Source organism: Globicephala melas, chromosome 2 (assembly GCF_963455315.2).
Source record: "Globicephala melas chromosome 2, mGloMel1.2, whole genome shotgun sequence".
NCBI lineage: Eukaryota > Metazoa > Chordata > Mammalia > Artiodactyla > Delphinidae > Globicephala > Globicephala melas.
Window position 1 is genome coordinate 160,844,536 of NC_083315.2, and position 14,056 is coordinate 160,858,591.

Consider the following 14,056-nt stretch of genomic DNA (forward strand, 5'->3'; position numbering starts at 1 on the left):
GGAAAAGTTAAGATCCTTCTCGGTAAGAAGCATAACTCGTGACATTTAAGTGAAAGAGTGGATATAGATAAGATTTAGGAACCAAACTGTAGTAGGACATGGGAGCTTTAATAAAGAATTATTTGTTTATGTTCCTTTTTAAACTAAAAGAAATAGAATTTATTGAAATAAGCTTTAAGTGTCTGAATAACATGATCAGATTTGCATTTTAGAAAGGTCACTTTGGCTTATGGGGTGGCAAATAAATTAGAGAAGCTTGTCTGAAAGCAGCGAAAGTTTCTATTTCTTTGAGTATCTTTCTCAGGTTAGCCATTCAGAAGCATTTGCAACATCCCATGTGAGAAATGGTGGAGAACACCTGACTTGGATGTGGACAAAATAGTCTGGAAATGCTAGGGTCAATGGTGACCCTGTGTGGTTCCCGGATCTCAGATTGGCAAGACTTGGAAGATGAACCAGCCATTACCTTTGCCCATTGCAGAAGTGATGCTTTCAGGAAAGTTTTCATACACAGAGGTGGTGGAAATCTTTTATAAAATTTTTGAGTATGTGAGGGTGTTGTACTTGTATAATGTGAGTTTAATTGTGTAGGTTGTGAGTATTAGGAAGGCAAAAGAAGGAAAAGAGAGAAGCTCAGTAGAGGATGGGTCAAACTGAAACAAATAAATGAATAAACAAACAAACAAACTGCAGTGCTTTGGGAGACAGGAACCAAAGAGCGTATTGACAGTTTATGGGGGGGTTAGGATTCTGTCTGTGACCTTGGGAATTAGGGGTGAAACTCCTAATAGATTTTTAATTAGTTTATTTGTTTGCTGTATGTTTTTCCTTACTAAAATGTAAATTTATGAGGGTAGGAAGTTGTCTGTTTTGTTCACTACCATATTCCCAGTGTGAAGGAGCTGAAGGAGCTCAATAAATATTTGTTGAGTTATTTAATATATGAATGAATAAATTCTGCTCAAACTGACTGCTTTGAGTGGAATAATTCTGAGTAGGCAGCAATGGATAGGATCAGATACATTGTGATAACAGATTCTATAAAACTTGGTATCCATTTTCCATGACTTACGAAAGAAAGAACAAATTTCTTTAAATGTGGTAATTTTACCTAATCACTAAACTCCTAAATCAATGGGAATGGTAATTATGCACCATGTTCCAAAGAAAAGATCCCATAAGCACATGTTCACCCCCGGATGACCATATGCCTCTGAATCTCAAATAGAATAGAGCAGTTCAGCATATGCTCAATAAACTACAGCAGCAATTCCAAAAACTGCCAGACTAAGCAAAAAAGACAAGGAATCAACACTTCAAATGACCCTGATATCAACATTTCCTTTGCTGATCTAATTCCCAAGAAATACAGTAAGAACTCGACTAATGATGTGTCTGTAAAGATCGTACCCGTATGAAGGGTAGATTCACTTGTTTTTAGTTTTTATTATTGTGTATTTTTTTGCCTTTTTCTCCTAGTAACAGGGACTTAGTTATTACATCTCACTTCTACTCCAGAAGCTAATGGCATCATAGAATTTTCTCTCAAATATAGGCTATATTTTTAGATATGAGAAAGGGTAAATAGACACAGACACATAGCTAAAATCTAAAGTGTGACCCGTGGATTTACAGAAGTGTTATTATACAATTATTTGCATATGGTAGCAAGAAATTAAAAAAAAAAACCAAAGGCTAATTGAAAAATATTAACATTCTTATTTTAGTTTGCTAGTCAGAATTAAGGAGGTATAGCTTGTTGAAGGGAATAGATCATCAGTGTCAGAAGATGGGGACTCAGGTTCTGACACAACCAATGATTGGGACCTGACCTGAAGGTCATCCTAACCTCTGTGGATCTCTGTCTCCTCAAACTCCAAGTGAAAGGATGCCTTCAGGCTCTAAAATGCTCATTAATTTCATAAAATAAATAATCTAAATATGATGGATTGTGGAACTGCTACTTTTTGAAGAACATCCTGAATGTCAAAGCTACAATGAGCTAGAGGTAAAAGGATCATCAGAATGTCCAAATCCTTCCTTGAGGAAATGGAGAATTTCAAGAATAGGACAATTTAATATGTGTCTGAAAACAAATATAGTATTTCCTCCTTATATGCAGGGGATATGTTCCAAAACCCCCAGTAGATGCCTAAAACTGCAGATAGTATATCTACTATGTTCTTTTTTTCTATACATACCTATGATAAAGTTCAATTTATAAATTAGACATGGTAAGAGATGAACAACAATAACTAAAAATAAAATAGAACAATTATAATAATCTACTGTAATAAAAGTTATATGTTTATTCCAGTCCTGCCCTTAGGTTCTTCATGGCCATTTTTTTTTCTTTTTTTTAGATTCCATATATATGTGCTAGCATACAGTATTAGTTTTTCCCTTTCTGACTTACTTCACTGTGTATGACAGACTCTAGGTGCATCCACCTCACTACAAATAACTCAATTTTGTTTCTTTTTATGGCTAATATTCCATTGTATATATGTGCCACATCTTCTTTATCTATTCATCTGTCAATGGACACTTAGGTTTCTTCCATGTCCTGGTTATTGTAAATAGAGCTTCAATGAACAGTGTGGTACATGACGCTTTTTGAATTATGGCTTTCTTGGGGTATATTTCCAGGAGTGGGATTGCTGGGTCATATGGTAGTTCTATTTTTAGTTTTTTAAGGAACCTCCATACTGTTCTCCATAGTGGCTGTATCAATTTACATTCCTACCAACAGTGCAAGAGGGTTCCCTTTTCTCCACACTCTCTCCAGCATTTATTGTTTGTAGATTTTTTGATGATGGCCATTCTGACTAACACCATTGTAAAGCAATTATACTCCAATGAAGAAGTTAAAAGGAAAAAAAGTTATGTGAATGTGGCCTCTCTCTTTCTCTCTCAAAATATCTTATTGTACAAATGTAATGCCTTTCCATCTTAACTAAGCACTCATCATGCACTGTGGCCATAACTTTTGCAGTTTGAGGTATAACAGCAAAATTAACACGAATTTATTTTTCCCTCTTCACAATTTCATGTAGATGATTTGTTTTTGTCATAGGTCTTAGAAAACTTTGCATACAATTTTTTTCTTTCCTTATTAAGTCAAGAACTTTCACCTTTTCACTTATAGGAAGCACTTTTTGTCTTCTCTTTGGCATATCTGAGTTGTCAGCATCACTTCTCTTGCACCCTATGGCATTATTAGGTAAAATAAGGGTGACTTGAACATATGCCTTTGGATATCAACAGTCAATGTGATGACCCAGAGGGTTACTAAGTGACTAACACTGGACCAAGGGATGCATCATGTCCCAGGCAGGATGGAGCTGGAGAGTGCAAGATTTCACCACACTATTCAGAATACCGTGCAATTTAAATTTTTTGAATTGTTTATTTCTAGAATATTCCATTTAATATTTTCAGACTGCAGTTGATCTAGAGTAACTGAAACCAAGAAAAGTGAAATAACATATAAGGCGGGACTACGGCAAATTAGCAGGAGAGCTAAGCTTCCTAGAGGGCATGGCTTATAAACCAGAGTTCCTTTAATATGTTATCTTTTTTCCAGAAACAAACATTCATCAATTTATTTCATTCTTTCTAAAACTTTTTCGAATGGTAAAGCTTCATTCCAAGATCTTCAAAATATTTTTAAACAACTTATTTTACAGAAGACCCTCAATTTTTAAATCCTTGGTTGTCAGACTATGACAACTAAAATGGAAAACTGCTAAGAGTCACTTGTAAAAGTGTCAAAAGAAATCTGAGTACAGACAAGACTATCAATTCGCATTTGCATATGAACTTAAATCTCAGAACTAGTTTTTCAGGAGACATTGTTTCATGCTGAGACTTCTCCTTCTGTACTATTTTCAATTTGAAAATCTAGTTAGTTGTTAGTTACCCAAGCCTATTTCTCCAAAGAAGATGTACAGATTGCTAACAAACACATGAAAGGATGCTCAACATCACTAATCATCAGAGAAATGCAAATCAAAACTACAATGAGGTATAACCTCACACCTGTCAGAATGGCCATCATCACAAAATCTACAAACAATAAATACTGGAGACGGTGTGGAGAAAAGGGAACCCCCTTGCACTGTTGGTGGGAATGTAAATTGATACAGCCACTATGGAGAACAGTATGGAGCTTCCTTAAAAAGCTAAAAATAGAACTACCATATGACTCAACAATCCCACTACTGGGCATATATCCTGAGAAAACCATAATTCAAAAAGAGTCATGTACCACAATGTTCATTGCAGCACTATTTACAATAGCCAGGCCATGGAAGCAATCTAAGTGTCCATCAACAGATGAATGGATAAAGGAGATGTGGCATATATATACAATGGAATATTACTCAGTCATAAAAAGGAACAAAATTGAGTTATTTGTAGTGAGGTGGATGGACCTAGCGTCTGTCATACAGAGTGAAGTAAGTCAGAAAGAGAAAAATAAATACAGTATGCTAGCACATATATATGGAATCTAAAAAAAAAAAAAAAAAAAGTTTCTGATGTACCTAGGGGCAGGACGGGAATAAAGACGCAGATGTAGAGAATGGAGTTGAGGACACAGGGAGGGGGAAGGGGAAGCTGGGATGAAGTGAGAGAGTAACACTGACATATATATACTACCAAATGTAAAATAGATAGCTAGTGGGAAGCAGCTGCATCGCACAGGGGCATCAGCTTGGTGCCTTTTTTTGTTGTTGTTGTTTTCCGGTACGCAGACCTCTCACTGTTGTGGCCTCTCCCGTTGTGGAGCACAGGCTCCAGACGCACAGGCTCAGTGACCATGGCTCATGGACCTAGCCGCTCTGCAGCATGTGGGATCTTCCCGGACCGGGGCACGAACCCGTGTCCCCTGCATCGGCAGGCGGACTCTCAACCACTGCGCCACCAGGGAAGCCCAGCTTGGTGCTTTTTGACCACCTAGAGGAGTGTGATAGAGAGGGTGGGAGGGAAACACAAGAGGGAGGGGATAAGGGGATTATATGTATACATATAGCTGATTTACTTTGTTATACAGCTTAAATTAACACAGCATTGTAAAGCAATTATACTCCAACAATGTTGTTAAAAATAATATTAATGTATTTCAAAGGGCTGTTTCTCAAGATTTAACCTAGCTAGTTCAGATACAGTGGAGCACGTGATAGGTTATTTTGTCCAACTGGATAAGAAGAGATGCAATGTTGATTTCATGTATTATGCCACTTAGTGTAATAAAGCCTCTTAAACTTTCGAATGTTGATTTATTACAAAATGTTATTGCAGGAGAAATATTTCAGTATATTAGACTTAAGCCACCCATCTGTCTCACTTCCAATACTAGTTGGCCATGCCTTGTTACCTGTATGTTGGAATGATTACTTGAAGGCATCCATATAAGAGCTTACATATTTTAAAGTAGTGCTGCCATCAGAACATGAAAACTATAGCAACACCAATGTACCCAACTAATTATCTTCCTTCTTTCCCCATTAGGCCTCCAGAAAACTGGCACAAAGTTGCTAACATGAAAGACCATCTAAGAAAATTTGAGTAGAAAGTTAAGAGAAGATGAAAGACGCAGATATAGACACAGAAGCAAAACTTTGTGGAAAGATTGAAAGAGAAAGCTAGAAAGAACACATTCATTCATTTATCATTTATTCAGTAATTAATATAGGATGAGCACTACACAATAATGGGAATGCGGGAAAGAAACTGTATACCCCCTACCCAAGAGAAGATATGATGGAAGTATTAAACTGGTGCTTAGTAGAAGGAAAAAGCTGTGTCTTCTGGGGAGGTCAGTACAAATAGGTTCACAGACAGAGGTGACATATGGACACTTGGCTAATGAAGCAGTAGGTATAGGTAGACAGAGGAGATCTGAGGCCTAAGCGTCTTTGAAAACTAATAGTAAGATTAACAAAGAAGTACTCTTGTTTGGGTGGCACGTTCCTTTTTTTTCTTTAATAATAAATGCCAAGCGTTGGATCGGAAGGTAGAAAGGTCCAGGTCTTAAGAGGTGGAGAGTCCATGGCAGTTGCTGAAGTGACATAATAAGATTTGTTTAAGAACCAAAGACCAAGTATGTGACAGACAGGCAACACAGAGACTAGAAAGAGGATTTTGTAATAGTCCAGGAGTTATTCAAGATGTCAACAAAGGTATGAGTAGTGAGCACACAGAGGACACAAAGATGTGGGCAGGCAACTGCACTATTCAAGTGTTGTACACTATCACCTGTATCACCTGTATGACACACTATGAACGTGTACCAGGACAGAACATTAAGCATGAGTAGCACTTCACTGAGCCAGCATGAAACCCCTCCCTAAGGACATCTCGTGAGAACTGGCAGCTCCATGAAAACTGTTCTCTGTCATCCCTCTCCCCCACACCATGCTCATCCCAGCCTTATTTATCTCTCCATATAAATGAAAATTCCCTTCTGCATAACATTTGCAGATCTTTTTTTTTTTTTTTTTTTTTTTGTGGTACGCAGGCCTCTCACTGTTGTGGCCTCTCCCATTGTGGAGCACAGGCTCCAGACGCGCAGGCTCAGAGGCCATGGCTCACGGGCCCAGCCGCTCCGCGGCATGGCATGTGGGATCTTCCCGGACCGGGACATGAACCCGTGTCCCCTGCATCGGCAGGCGGACTCTCAACCACTGCGCCACCAGGGAAGCCCCATTTGCAGATCTTACAGTCAGAGTGTTCTCCTTGTTGCTATAGTCACCTTTCCCCTATTGCAATAATCCTTTCCAATAAAGTCCCTACTTAACTTTACATTTGTTTTATTTGATAGCTTAGTGATTCTTATTTGTTCAGATTTCATATCCCCCCCCCTTTTTTATTCTCCTAGCTCTTCCATGTACTATAAATTATACTTCTGGAATGTGGACTTACTTTAAGGAAAATATTCTCTTTAGCATCTATTTAAAGTACCAACATTTTCAAATAGTACATCTATGTCAAAGCAGAAGTCAAAAGGCATAAATGAGATGATACACCTAAAGCACTCAGTATAGGGTTTGGCACAGAGTAAACTTTAAATAACTGTTGGCTGGTTGATGTCATTGTTATTATTGTAAATGTTATTATATAATGCACTTCTTAGCTCATCATTTTCTCTGATAAAATTCTCTTTTGTTCCCTAGGCCTAAGATAAAATCTAAACTCCTTAACATAACTCACATGGTCTTTTATGACAAGGATCCTATCTATCCATTAGCCTCATGGCTGGAATGAATGCTTCATTTGCTTTGTTAAACTTCCAAGTCCTGTAAATATCAGGGCTTTGTATTCTTGCATATGATATTTCAACTGCCTCAAACCCTCACCATCTCAACCCCCAATTAATATGGAAAATAATTATTGTATATTATTGATATTCAAAACTATAATGAAGTATCAAGAACAAGTCTAAAATTACGCTTCTTAGAGATCATTATTCTTAACATTTTTTTCAGTATTTCTCTTGTTTGGATCATTTTATCCCATTTTCTTATAAATACAATTCTATTGAATAAGTATTTCTATGTAATTAAAGTATTTTATAAACATACTAGTGGTGGTACAATAGTTCATTTTACAAATAACCTATAATTTATATGACTAATTTAATAGTGTTTAGCTTTTTATGCTGTATCTATTTTCTGGCTATTATTAGTAAGATTATGATGAGTGTTTATGTATTTATGTATCAACATTTTTGATAATTACCTGAAGTTTCATTATGTTCTTAGAATCATTTACCAAAACCAGATCACTAGATCAAAGTATATCAATATTTAACAAGTTTATACTCCTAGAAGTGGATGAAAGTTCTGCTTGCATTGCACGCTCACCAAGATTGTATTAGTTAATTTTTTTATCTTTTGCTAATTTATTGTCTTTCTGTATCCTACTAAGAACGATTATAGTAATGATTTTTGAACACTGATTAGATGCCAGACTCAGTAGGAAGCGTTGTATTTTTAAAATTATTTATGTAATACTCAATGTGATTTTTTTTAAATTTTATTTTATTTATTTTTTATACAGCAGGTTCTTATTAGTCATCCCTTTTATACACATCAGTGTATACATGTCAATCCCAATCTCTCAATTCATCACACCACCACCCTCACCCCCACCACTTTCCCCCCTTGGTGTCCATATGTTTGTTCTCTACATCTGTGTCTCAGTTTCTGCCCTGCAAACCGGTACATCTGTACCATTTTTCTAGGTTCCTCATATATGTGTTAATACACGATATTTGTTTTACTCTTTCTGACTTACTTCACTCTGTAGGACAGTCTCTAGATCCATCCACATCTCTACAAATGACCCAATTTCATTCCTCTTTATGGCTGAGTAATATTCCATTGTATGTATGTGTGTATATATATATATATATATATATATATATATATATATACCACATTTTCTTTATCCATTTGTCTGTCGATGGGCATTTAGGTTGCTTCCATGTCCTGGCTATTGTAAATGGAGCTGCAATGAATATTGGGGTGCATATGTCTTTTAGAATTATGGTTTTCTCTGGGTATATGCCCAGTAGTGGTATTGCTGAGTCATATGGTAATTCTATTTTTAGTTTTTTAAGGAACCTCCGTACTGTTCTCTATAGTGGCTGTATCAATTTACATTCCCACCAACAGTGCAAGAGAGTTCCCTTTTCTCCACACCCTCTCCAGCATTTATTGTTTGTAGATTTTGTGATGATGGTCATTCTGACCGGTGTGAGGTGATACCTCATTGTAGTTTTGATTTGTGTTTCTCTAATAGTTATTGATGTTGAGCAGCTTTTCATGTGCTTCTTGGCCATCTGTATGTCTTCTTTGGAGAAATGTCTATTTAGGTCTTCTGTCCATTTTTGGATTAGGTTGTTTTTTTTTAAAATTGAGCTACATGAGCTGTTTATATATTTTGGAGATTAATCTTTGTCTGTTCCTTCATTTGCAAATATTTTCTCCCATTCTGAGGGTTGTGTTTTCATCTTGTTAATAGTTTTCTTTGCTTTGCAAAAGCTTTTAAGTTTCATTAGCTCCCATTTGTTTATTTTTGTTTTTAATTCCATTACTCTAGGAGGTGGATCATAAAAGATCTTGCTGTGATTTATGTCAAAGAGTTATATTGTGAAAATGACTACCCAAAGCAGTCTACAGATTCAATGTAATCCCTATCAAATTAGCAATAGCATTTTTACAGAACTAGAACAAAAAAACTCTTAAAATTTGTATGGAGACACAAAGGACCCCAAATAGCCAAAGCAGTCTTGAGGGAAAAAAATGGAGTAGGAGGAATCAGACTCCCTGACTTCAGACTATACTACAAAGCTACAGTAATCCAGACAATATGGTACTGGCACAGAAACAGAAATATAGATCAATGGAACAGGATAGAAAGCCCAGAGATAAACACACGCACCTATCGTCAACTAATCTATGACAAAGGAGTCAAGGATATACAATGGAGAAAAGACAGGCTCTTCAATAAGTGGTACTGGGAAAACTGGACAGCTCCATGTAAAAGAATGAAATTAGAACACTCTCTAACACCATACACAAAAATAAACTGAAAATGGTTTAGAGACCTAAACGTAAGACTAGACACTATAAAACTCTTAGAGGTAGCATTCTTTTTAAAAACTTTGAATCTAAAAAACTGATACAAATGAACTTATTTACTAGACGGAAACAGACTCATAGGCTTTGAAAACAAATTTATGGTTACTAAAGAGGAAAGGCAGGGGGAGGGATAAATTAGTAGTTTGGGATTAACATATGCACACTATTGTGTATAAAATAGCTAATCAACAAGGACCTACTGTATAGCACAGGGAACTCTACTCAATATTTTTTTAAATTAGTATTTAATCAACATTTTGACTCTCTTTTTAAAAATATCTGTTCATACCATTTTCTCATTCATCTAGTTGGGTCCTAGGATTGTTTTGGTTACTTGAGATGAGCTGTTTGTATTGTAAAATATTAGTTTTTTGTTTCTGTTACCTTTGTGACATTTTAATTTATTTAGTATTATTTGAATTTTTAATTTATGTTTACAATAAAAACAATGACTATTTTAGATAATTCATAATATATATAGTTATTAGTTAAATAATTAAAATTATTATAAGCCCATATATGAACAATTAATAATTTAACACTAAGAAAATATTTAATAATCTTTTTAACATAAGAATTTAGTATATTGTTTAGATTTTCCTTGTAGTTATAATATATACATTTTTCAAAAGTAAAATGATTAAATATATAATGTTTTTAGCTAGCAAAATGAATATATCTTCATTTTCTTTCAAAGAGATAAATGAATGTAACTTCATTTTTACATTTAACAATTACCTTGTTAGACATTTGTATGAAACCTTTATATATATTTTACTTTTTAAAATGATGTTTTGATAAACATCCTTGCATGCAAATGTATGTGTTGTTTTCCAATTGTATCTTTAGGTGAAATTTTGGGAGACTGAATTGTGAATTTATATGAAGGGATTTGCTACAGAGATCTGTCCTTAAAGCAATTGTTGGAGCTGGTTAAGCAGTCTCTATAAGGCTGTTGTCTGCACGTCTGATGCTGGAGCTTGAAGTCTGAGGGCCGGTAATCGGGAAGGGAAAGTGGATATAAAGAAGGTGAGGAGAGCAAGCACGAGCTGAAATCCACAACCTCTGGGAGATATATATATATATATATATATATATATATATATATATATATATCCTGGTGATATATATATATATCCTGGTGAGTCATTGAATCCAAACTGACACACAGAAAAAGATCAGAGAAAACAGAAATGCAAGAACTATGATGAAAATTATAGCTAACCCTTGCATAACATTTACTATATCCAGGCATTTTTCAAAATGTTTAATACATAGTAAAACTTTTAATCCCCATAGTAGCTCTATGAGATAACTACTACTATTGTTTTTATACAAAAGAAAAATTGAGGCACAGAGATATTAAGTAACTACTAAAGGATACTTAGATAATATATTTGTTTCCTAGAAAATTTTGAAAAAAACAAAAGGGTGATAACCTTTATTTGTTACTATGTTTTTGTTTTCATTTGTTCTTGATATTTCCTCTTATCCAAACTTGACCCCAGGTGAATATCTGCTGCTAAGCAATCGTGAAGTAGGGTCAGCAGGAGGAGGTTGGAAAGGTTTATAGTCATTTTGAATTTTCAATTTCTAATGTGACTTTCAGCAACTCAATGCTTTTGAGCTTCATTTTCCTTATTGTTAAAATATTGAGTGACTTATTGTACTGGCTCCACTTTGTGTTCATTGTGTAGTGCTGTTGTTTTCTGAGTTTAATTTTAAATTCTGGAAGTTGTTTTCAAGATGAAGAAAGCTGCCTGGTAAGGTAGTAAAATTTGAAAGAATTAGGATAGGAGGAGAGAAGGAACTTTTTTTTTGGCATGCATAAAAGCACTTAGTAAGCTTTAGTAGATATATTTGAACCTGCTTTATCTCAAAAAAGACAATCTACAGAAAGTGTTAAAATAATCAAAAACAATTCATTTTTATTTAACACAGAATGATAAATTAATTTTTCCTGAATGCAGAGAAGCAGCCAGACTAGAAAGAGCAATAAGAGTGCAAGTGGTTTAGGTGATGCCTAAAGATTCTAATTTAATAGGTAGAGGTGGTGGTCAGGCAATCTGCATTTCCAAAGTGCCCAAATATATCCAATGTGCAGCTGATTTGGGAACCCTCACTGTAAGCATAAAGGAGGCTCTCTGAAGTTTTAAATCAGTGATAAAAAGGTTCAGATTTGTATTTCAGAATGACCTCTTTTGTGCCATATTAGATAATGGATCAGAATGAAAAACAGAAGAAAGCCTAAACAACTTCATAAATTAAAGGTTTATAATATTTCCTGAGGAAATGAGATAGAGCAGGTTGATTCATATTTAAAAAAATAAATTAATGTGAAACATAAATATATTAGAGTGGATTCTAAAAATTGGACAAACTAGGTCTTTACATTAACCTCACTTTACAAATGAAGAAGCCAGGCTTTCTGCCTCTAAGGTTTGCTTCCCCATAGAAGACTATGGCTTCTTCATTAGTAGGAATGTTGTAGCCAGAAAAGCCAAGTTTTTATATTACTATCATGACATTTAGTTTGTATTCCAAGGAAAGACACTTAAACTTCCCAAGTACTCAGTTTCTAATTTTATAGAAAAGAGATAATAAAATAATACATTTTAAATTACATATAAGGATAATAGCAATAAAATGGGGAATGACTTCAGCAGGTTTTTGGTACATGTTAAAAATAGTTACTGTACTCGATACAAAATCAGATGGTCACAAAAAGCAACAAAAACAATTTTTTAAGACTTTATTTTTAGCTCAGTTTTAAGCTTGTAGCAAAACAGGGAGAAAAGTACAGAAATATCCCAGATACCCCCTGTGCCCATATATGCATAACCTCCTCCATTATCAACATCCATCCTTCACCAAAGGGTGCATTATTTAAAATTGATGAACCTACACTGACACATCATAATCACCCAAAGTCCATGGTTTCCCTGAGTGTCCACTCTGTGTTGTACATTGTATGGGTTTGGACAACTGTATAATGATGTGCATACATTCTTATAGTATCATACAGAGTATTTTCACTACACTAAAAAGTCTTCTGCATTCAACTATTCATGCCACTCCTCCTTCAGCTCATGACCACCCAAGGCAACCATTGATTTTTTTTAACTGTTTCTCCACAGTTTTGCCTTTTCTGGAATTTTATATAGTTGGAACTATACAGTATGTAGCCTTTTCAGATTGGCTTCTTTTACTTAATAATATGCATTGGAGTTTCCTTTATGTATTTTCATGGTTTGATAGTTCATTTCTTTTTAGTGCTGAATAATATTTAATTGTCTAGAAACTAAACATCAACCAGTGTTCTTTTTCTTTTTTTTTTTTGCCATACGCGGGCCTCTCACTGTTGTGGCCTCTCCCGTGGCGGAGCCCAGGTTCCGGATGCGCAGGCTCAGCGGCCATGGCTCACGGGCCCAGCCGCTCCGTGGCATGTGGGATCTTCTTGGACCAGGGCACAAACCCGTGTCCCCTGAATCGGCAGGCAGACTCTCAACCACTGTGCCACCAGGGAAGCCCGATTCTTATAATCCTTTTACTTCATTGTAGGAAATTCTTGCCTAAGATAAAACAAAATCATGTAAATTAAGGAAACCCCAACCGTTTTCTTTGGGTAACACCTTAGAGCTGCTGATGGTTGATCCAGATTCAATTGTGGTATAATTCAAAAGGAAAAAATAAATTGAGATAGGAACAAGAGTAAAGAAGAGGAAGGAAATGGGAAAGAGGAAAAAATAAAGGAATAAAATGAGAGTGAGTTGGGGCAAAGGGTGACAAAGGAAATGAATTTGAAAATAATCTTGAAGGAAAGAACCAGAAACAAGCTAATCTTATCTCCACTGTGTCCATGACCCACAATGGCTGTTACCAACACATTTCACATAGATATCATTCCACTATGTTGTAGAAAGAAAAGAAGTGTTGGGGACATTTATATTTAGATCACAAATGCATATTTTTCAGATAACAGTAGATAAATATTCAACTGAAAGTAATAAAAACTCAAAATCACATGACATGATTTGTAAATATGCAAATTGTAAACAGTTTGGCTCAGTAATATAAACAGTGGAATATCCTTACTTCAGTGTTCATCTTGGCTCTTGAAAATGATTACCTTTATCCAAACCGTGTATTACTGGAAAGCAGGACAGATCTAGAAATCCTCCTAACTTTTCATGGCTAATGAAAAAGACTGCTCTGCTATCACATCTTTTGTTATCAGAACCACCTCCATTCTTCCTCAATGACTCCTATAAAACTCAGCGATGACTTTTTCTTTTACCTGTCTCTATAAAACCCTGAATCATATTTCTTTTCTTTAAGATAGTCCTCATTAATAAAACTCCCCCCTATTGCAATAACCTGCCTATAATTATTTCCTCAATTTGGGG